General features: G+C 42.2%; 1 long non-coding RNA gene across 1 annotated transcript in view; it reads right to left on the reverse strand.

Annotated features, from left to right (window-relative positions):
• Window positions 1–6,344, reverse strand: part of LOC103594128 — a 9,118-nt gene extending 2,774 nt beyond the window's left edge. The window contains exons 1-3 of the long non-coding RNA XR_550819.1: window positions 6,269–6,344; window positions 2,102–2,196; window positions 163–322 (exon numbers count right to left, since the gene is read on the reverse strand). This is a non-coding gene — a long non-coding RNA (uncharacterized LOC103594128). The remainder of the gene's footprint in view (window positions 1–162; window positions 323–2,101; window positions 2,197–6,268) is intronic.
• Window positions 6,345–8,794: the final 2,450 nt, after the last annotated feature.

Here is an 8,794-nt window from a genome sequence, read left to right on the forward strand (position 1 = left end):
TCAAAAGGTTGATGTGCTATACAATCCTCTCTCTGGCATCCAAAACCATTACCTTGAAAAAAAAAGTGATGCTTACTCTCTGTAAAACTGTCTGATCTTTCCACTGAACACATAGATCATTATCCTAAGATAATGACTGACTGAGCCACTATTCCAACTGACCTTGGAGCTCCTGCCAGTTTCATGCTTCATCCCACAGGCAGAGAGCACATCCCTTGTTTCATGTGTAGGTCCAGGAGTTCAAATCCCTGATGCAGCAGTCCTAGGCTGTTCAATTTCAATGCAGTGATGTAACCATTCTTAGCCTCCATTGTTTTGGTCTCTGAAATGAGAATGGTAATATCCACCTTGCAAAGTTGTTGAAATAGAACACAATCAGTGATACCTATTCATCATAGTCAATTTTTTGAAAGAAAAAATACAGTAAGTTCTATATAAATTCCAAAGTTCTATATAAATTCTGGTGGATAGGTTGTGGGTAAGCAAAGTGAAGGGACAGTTTTAGGAGAAGACGGTTCTTAAGTGGACCTTGAAAATCATCAGAGAGGCCCGTGTAGGTCATTTTGGGGATTGCCTGACCTGGGCAGAGTCCTTCCAGGCATTAATTGACTTATTTGTTCATTAAATAAGAATAATCCCTGTGTTGACCCATTGCCTGGAATACCTGTTTTCTATCTTACCCTACAAGGACTTGTCTTCAATCCAACTCATCTTTCAGCACCAGACACACCTTCCCTGACCCCCACAGTAGAATCACTTGCCCACCCATTCACCTATCATCTGTGTAGCGTGGTCATTCTGCAGTGGTCATACACTTCTCGTTATGCTGAGATTTTTTTTTTTTTTTTTTGCCTATCTGACTCTTCCTGGAAAGTAATCTCTTTGACAACAGGGTTTGTGTCTCCTTTTTGTATCTCCAGCAATATTAGAAGCCTAATGAATGTTTGTACAACCAAGTGTGTCTGTAGTGCTTGGTAGTTTATAAAATGCCTTATGTTCGTCATCTCAGAACATTTTAGGTGCTCCTCAGAACAATCCTTGGAGTAGGCCTGAAAGATCCATATTTTAACTCCATTTTGAAAATGTGGAACCAAAATGAAATGCTTTGTGAACCTCAGTTGCTTCTGAAGAGCACGGATTCATAACTAAGGGAGACAAGGCAAGAGAAAAGTGACATATTTTATGAGAAAAAAACAGTGTTGCAAATTTTTCAGACAGGCCTTAACAAGACCTCATGGAAAAGCAGAAAGAATAAGGGGTTGGGTTAAAAAATAATAATAATACTAATAAAATTCTAACTCTGTTTCTGCCATGTATAAGCTCAGTAATGTTTAAGAGAAAGAGAAAAAAAGTTGACCCAACTTCTTGGAGTGTCTTTCCTCATCTGCAAAGTGAGGACAGTAGTACCTCCTTGGATTACTGCAAAAATAAATTTTAGAATGTATACAAAGCATATAAAGTATGTTTTCAAGCAAATATCCAAGAAACAGTAATTCATCCTAGCTAACCCTCCCTTGGAGTTTAGGAAATGGGGTAGCATAAGATTGGAAGAGAGTTTGCAGGGGCTTCATGAAATAGGTAACATAGAACCTGAACTTACACAGCTGATCCAGCAGAGATGGGTATAAGAGGTGCTTCAGGATGAAGAAATGGGCTGAGAAAAGCTAAGAAGACAGGTAAGTATAGTGTGTGGTTCAACGAACCGTTATATAAGAGTGAATTTATGTCGGTGGTGTATGTGTGTCTGGATGCATATGTATGTGTGTGCATGCATGTGGGTTGGTATAATGTGTATGTGTTTGTGTGTGGAATGCAGAGAAATGGGAAATGATGCTGGGAACATGGTGTGAGAACAAGGAAGTGCTCAAGGAATATCACCCACAGAGCAAGGAGCTCATTCTGTAGCATTTGGGGGGCCTGGAGAAAAATTGCTAGGCAGGGAAGGAAAGTACAAAGCCTGTCAACCTTGCAGAAGAGGAGGTGGCATTAGCTGGTGTGGCACATTGGAGGAAGGAGAGACCATGTATTAGACTGTTTCTGTTGCTTATAACAAAATACCTGAAACTGGGTAATTTACAAAGAAACAATATTTATTGCTTACAGCTTTGGAGGCTGGGAAGTCAAAAGTCCAGGGAACAGATCTGGTCAGAGCCTTGTTGGTAGGAAGTGACTCTTCACGGCAAAGCTGGGTGTCACCTGGTAAATGGTGGGAGCAGAGAGGGAGCTAACTCCTCATTACTTCTCCTTTTAAATCCATCAGAACCACACCCACAACCACCATTAAACCATCAATATATTAATCCATTTACTTGGGCAGGGTCCTCACAATCTAATCATCTCTTCCATGCCCCACCTTTCAATTACTATAATAGAATTTCCCACCCTCTTAACACTGTCACAGGGGGGATTAAGTTTCTAACAGGTGGACTTTGGGGGACACAATTCAATCCCCAGCAGACCACATCTGGGGAAAAGAGTGAGGCCAGAATGGCAGGGTGAGCAGAGGGACACCACACAGGTTGGAAAGGAAAGTAGAGTCATGCATAGCTTAATGATGGGGATACATTCTGAGAAATGTGTCATAAGGCAATTTCATCATTGTGCAAAATTGTATCATGAAGGGAACAGCGAAGAATTTTCCTATTATCTACACTAGCCACTAGCTGCATGAGCACGGGCCCTCTAATTATGTTACTCAGTCTCTCTGTGCCACACTTTCCTCATCTGTAAAATGGGGATTAGAACAATACCACCCCACAAAGTTATGAAAATTAAGTTACAGGTAGGGTTTGTGCCTGGCGCTCTGCAAGCACTCAGTGAGTGTTAGCTAACTGTTATTAACAATTGTTTTGCTATCAGGATGGGTGAGAATAATTTAAAAATGCAATTCTAAGGTAGACAACACCCTTTCACTTTGTGTCAGACCTAAGTTGGTTTTCTATCTTAAAGGTCTCAGCACCTTTGGAAGGTCACCCAGTGGCTAAGCTAGGCACTCCTCCTCAACATATTTTTGCAGGAGGTTTGTTTACACCAGCATTACCACAATCACGTGAGTAATGTGCTGTGGCTACAAAGTCACTGGGCAATAGGAATTTTTCAGTTTCCTTATAACCTTATGGGACCAACATCACATATGTGGTCCATTGACAGAAATATTATTATGCTGTGCATGACGGTGCTTCTCAGATGGCTGCTTAATGGGGAAAAGAGGAATTAACACTGATTCTGAGATGTGAGGCAGAGTCACTGGGGAATGTGGTGCCATCCAGAGATTTATAAATCAGAGGGATGTGGAAATGGTCAGGGCCAAGCAGCCAACTAGGATTTTTGGTTTGGGGGAAAAGGGAGGGAATTCTTTTAAAGTCATATATTGAAGTTCAAACGTTTGTTTTTTTAAAAAATCCCCTCCTGGGCTTCTATCATTAGAACTTTATTCCAAAGCTTTTCAAGACTCCTTGGTTTCCCCAGAGAACTTTTGTTTGAAGGCAAATACCAGGGGAGAAGTGACACCTTCTCCTTAGTTAGCCAATGGCCCAGGGAGGAGGTAATGCTCATTAGTCATCAGGCCAGAAAGCTCTAGGAGAAGGACAGGCCCCCATGGAGAGGAATTTGTGTGAGAGCCATAAGAAAGATGCAAGCAAAATGCTACAGTGCTCTGGGAGCAACAGAGTAACGATCACGTGCCACCAGGGCAATCAGAGACATCCCCATGAGGTCCCAGCACTTAATCTGGGGCAGAGGAGGGCTGGAAGTGGAGGTGGGAGGGGTGAGCATGATGGATTTCACTAAGGGCCAACCTGAGCTCATCAGGGACCAACAAAAGAGCAATGTCCTTAATCTTCTGCACACTTTAGAGAGAGATTATAAATATTGTTATGGCTTTAGGCTCATGCTGAGGCAAAGATGCATTATCTCATCTGCTCACAGTGACCTAGGCGTGAGGCTCTTTCACAAGGTAGCCTTGTGTACTCTTTGCCTCTAGCCCTTTCCTTTCCTGCCAGATTATACACCATCAGTGTTGTCACAGCCACACCTTCTCTAATGATGAAAATGGATCACCGAACCTTCTAAATCAATTCTTCTGTCCATTTTCTTAGGAGGGAAGCTGACAGTCATAAGCTAGCTTCCATGAACTCAGCTTTGGGTACCCAATTAAACTCAGCTGAAAGCCCTACAAAGGTCAGCACCCAAGGGCCCTGTGCCGACGACACCACCATCTTCCCATTCCAATTCCTCCCAAAGTTGTTTATTTTCTTTTTTTTTTTTTCTAAAAGATGACCGGTAAGGGGATCTTAACCCTTGACTTGGTGTTGTCAGCACCACGCTCACCCAATGAGCTAACCGGCCATCCCTATATGGGATCCGAACCCGGGGCCTTGGTGTTATCAGCACCGCACTCTCCCGAGTGAGTCACGGGCCGGCCCCAAAGTTGTTTATTTTCTGACAAAGCACTTATAGTTGTGGGGCATTGGGGCCCAGTGCACCATCCCCAGCTGAAAAGCAAACCCCACCATGTGTGGCCTACAGCAGCATGACATCACCATTAGGGATCAATCAACTTTACAATACCACGACAAATATCAACCCATATAAAACCATGTTAGTGTCTCAGTACATACAAACCCTCTTGATAAACAGCACCCACAAAAGAGGTATACTTTGTCTCTTCCAATAAGAGTGAATAACCCCTAAGTTATTTATTAGGGGCTCTGGTATGAATTACATGGTTTTACTGGAAGATTACTAATTCCGCAATTTTTTTTATACACGGTAATATCCATTCATTTAAAATTTTATCAAATATCTATTATCAGTCAATAATAAAGTTTGACTATTATTATATTATAATATGCTCATTTCAGTATTGGGCAAAACTACAAAAGAAGTAAAAGGCATTAATGATGACTAGAATGGCAAACTCAGGAGGCTAGGAAGGACTTAAAACTCTAGAATCCCAGCCTCCCCTGTAGAACTCTAGCGCCCTTTCTACAGCCCCTTCAAAGTATCATCAAACCTCAACTTCAGCAACCCATGCCATGAAATATGGTTTTTTTAGTAATCGTCCAAGCTGTTTTCAGATAGCTGGGATTTATACATGTTCTTCCATAGCCCTTTAGAACTTCTCTTAAGCGTTCTGGGGTTTTTTCAACTGGAATTTGGGGAAAAAAAAAAAAAAAACTTAAACAATAAAAGTAGTAATAAAAGACCCAGTCTCTACTTTTCTCCACATGATGACAGATAATATTACTGTAGCTCTCCTGGTCTCCTTAGTCTTTTCTATTTCATGTAAATAGCTGCCTATCTTTCAACTTTCCCATAGGTGGAAATATATTTAAGGGGATAAGAATAAACCCAAAGCTCAAGCTGTAAAAAGACTAGTGGTAATGAACCATGGCTACTGATCACAGTGAGGCAACCAGGATCTATTGCTAAAAGGTGATCCCAAGTTAACAAAGGACTCAGGGAGGCTCAGAAGACCCAAAAGCCTCATCCCTCTCTTTGTGTCTTTAACTCTTCCACCCAGTTGGCCATCATCTCCATATTTCTAGAATGGGGCAAACTAGCCAGAATAATCTGTATCTCGTTAGGTTTTCTATTTTGTTTTGTTTTAACTATATATCCTGACATACTCCTGCTATATAGGGCAAGAACAAGAAAGGAAAAGAGGTTAGATTGGTGGCTGTCTTAGTTTGGGCAGCCATAACAAAATATCATAGACTAGGTAGATTATAAACAACAGAAATTTATTTCTCACAGCTCTGGAGGTTGGAAGTTCAAGATCAGGGTGTCAGCATGATTTGAATTCTGGTGAGGGCTCTCTTCTGGGTTATAGACTGCTGATGTTTGTATCCTCACATGGCAGAAACAGAGAAAGAGCTCTCTGGGGTTCTAAAGGCACTAATCCTATTCATAAAGGCTTCGCCCTTATGAATTAATCACTTCCCAAAGGCCCCCCCTCCTAATACTATCACTTTCAGGGTTAGGATTTCAAAATATGAATTTGGAGGAGCACAAACAGTCTGACCATAACAGTGGCAAGTGTACTTGTTAGCTGAACTCATCCATTATCAGTCTGTGGCATAAACACTGCTTTACAATCAAATTTTACATAAAATACCTTCCTTTCATTGGCTGATTTCTCACTTCAAGACATAACCCATTCTAATTATGACTTAATCATTTTCTGCTGAAGAGTTTTATGTTTATTAATAACAACGATTTCACAATTATTACAAGAAAGAATATCAAGTCTTTGTGATAGAATTACCTTTTGTATGAAAACTTGTGGAGACTTTTCAGAGCAAATGGTACCTTGAGTTTGGCAGAATGTTCATGACCAAGCCTCATTCAACCTCAGGTAGGAATAAGGGAGTTGAAAACCTGAGGAGCTGGAGGAGCTGAAGAGGTTAGGTTTGACCAGCAGGTGGAGGGGGACAGTTGATTGAAAAGAGAGAAATCCATAAATTTGTCCCAATTCCATGAGGGAAAAACCCTCTCACATTCATCAATATTCCCTCAGCATTTAGCACAATGACTACCACTAATAAAGTAAGTGGACTGGATCATGAAGCAATGAGTAATCAATTAATGGATATCAGGAATCCACAAATGAGTTTCAGGCCAGCCATTGGTTCCAGCTTAAAGCAGAAAAGCCAGGGAAAAGGAATCCTAATTGCCTCATGTTTGTTCAGCCACTTCTCCAGACTAGGAGGAAAGCCCATGACTCAAACTCTGCCTATGGCAAAGGGGAAGAGCCAGGCTATAGAGTAGGGAGCTTCCCTTCTGCTTTATTTCTTGGGACACTGAACCTATTGGGCAAAACAGCATGAAAATTCTTAAGGTCATCCCTCTATGCATCTGAATTGAAAAGGATGGGATGGAATAAACAGAACTTAATTCCAAGACACTGCTTTATTTCTTGGGACACTGAACCTATTGGGCAAAACAGCATGAAAATTCTTAAGGTCAGCCCTCTATGCATCTGAATTGAAAAGGATGGAATGGAATAAACAGAACTTAATTGCAAGACAGAGAAGTGAGCAGACATTGACCAAATTCAGCTAAAGAGATGGGCACTTCCACCAGACTGTTAGATCACCTTTAACTCAGGTGGAGCCATAGGGCCACACAGACACATCTGAGTTCTCCAATAATTTCTGTAATTGTGGAAGGCCTGCAAAGGTGTGTGACCAGTGACCACCAGATAAACCATCTAAGGTCCCAGGAGTCAGCCCCTATTTGCGCTGGCCTGCAGCTCCTTCTGGTCATGTGTTATCTCCCTGCATCACATGATGTTCTGGGCTTTATGTATGAACTTTAGAGGAAAAGGAATCCAAGTGTGTGGAAGAAATGAAAGATTTTTTTCTCATTTTAGTTATTATTATTATTTCAATGCCTTTTGGGATCCTAGAGGCACATTGTGCATTGGAAGGCTATCAAGAATTTGCAATTGAAGGGACAGTGATAAAGCAGAGGGAACATTTTGACCAGCCCTCTGGCTCCCACTGCAGCCACAGGGTAGGGCTGGGGCTTCAGGCCCTGGGGACAGCCCTAGGCAAAGCAGGAAGGGAACCAAACGGAGAGCCCCAGAGGAAGAGCAGGAGGTAAGGGGGAGAGTGCCAGTGATGAAAGAAGAGTGCTGAGGAATCCCGTTCCAGAAACACTTTATCCTCCCCTTCTGATGGGGCTGTAATTACAGGGGGGTTGAGCTGATGAGGCACGAAGGACCTTTTCCACTTATGTTTGCATCTTTCCTCCATTATCATCTTTGAGAAAAAACGTTCACTTACAGATGAATAAATGGCTCGGAAATCAGACCATCCTCTCAGTGAGTCTTAAGTCCCCGCATATGGGCTGAATTTATCTAGAACTACCTCTTTGACTATCAGAAGATCTGATAACTGCCCCATGTGCGCACTTCTCCAGGTGCTGGGGCAGATCTCTGGGAAGAAAGACAGCAGTTATCTGCCCCCCAGTGCCCCATTTGGAAAGTGTCCTCTTCCAGAACACAGATGGCAATTCGAAACTACTTATGAAAAAGGCATGGCACCCACCCACAGTGTGGTTGGGAGAAATACACCTCACCCCATGCAGAGTTCACGATGGCAAGTGGAGAGGCTCGGTTTCTGGGGGAGACACAAACACTTAGAAGTCAGTGAGGCTTGAAATAGTAGGAACAAGATTGCCGGAAAAGCCAGGACTTCATCTGTGTCTTGAAGACTAAAAAGGAAGACATGGAGCTGGGCCTTCCAGGCAGTGTAATGACACAATAAACAAAGGCACAGATGTGGAAGTGAAAATGGCCAGGGGAAGGAGGCACTGAGAGCATATGCCTCTGACAACCTCTATTCTTTGAGAAACCATCCGTAAGATTCCATGAAGCTTTCCCTCATCACCCCAGCTAGTGAGTGTCTTCTATTTGCTCTGAATTCTGATAGTCTGCTGCTTTCACGCATTTCAAGGAACACATCGTAAATTGCCTTATGCTGAGACTATTTATTTACTTGACCTAAATTCCTTACTAGATTCTAAGCTGCATGATGGACCTCACCCATACTAGAAATTTAGTATAAGTTAGCTGTATTAACTAATTAGCAACAGGGCGTATGTTTGAACTGCATGGTAGGTGGAAGTCTGACTGCTCTTTACAGACCTGCTCTAAGACCAGAAACTTGAAAACTTGGTCAGCTGAAGAAAGCCCTGTGCTAATCACCACAGTGTATTACTGCTCAGCACACTCTCCAGTAGAGTGAGTTTCTTACATTTTTGTGTCTCTTGTACGTGAGGCATTGAC

The sequence above is a fragment of the Galeopterus variegatus genome, unplaced genomic scaffold, assembly GCF_000696425.1.
Source record: "Galeopterus variegatus unplaced genomic scaffold, G_variegatus-3.0.2 Scaffold1488, whole genome shotgun sequence".
Lineage (NCBI taxonomy): Eukaryota > Metazoa > Chordata > Mammalia > Dermoptera > Cynocephalidae > Galeopterus > Galeopterus variegatus.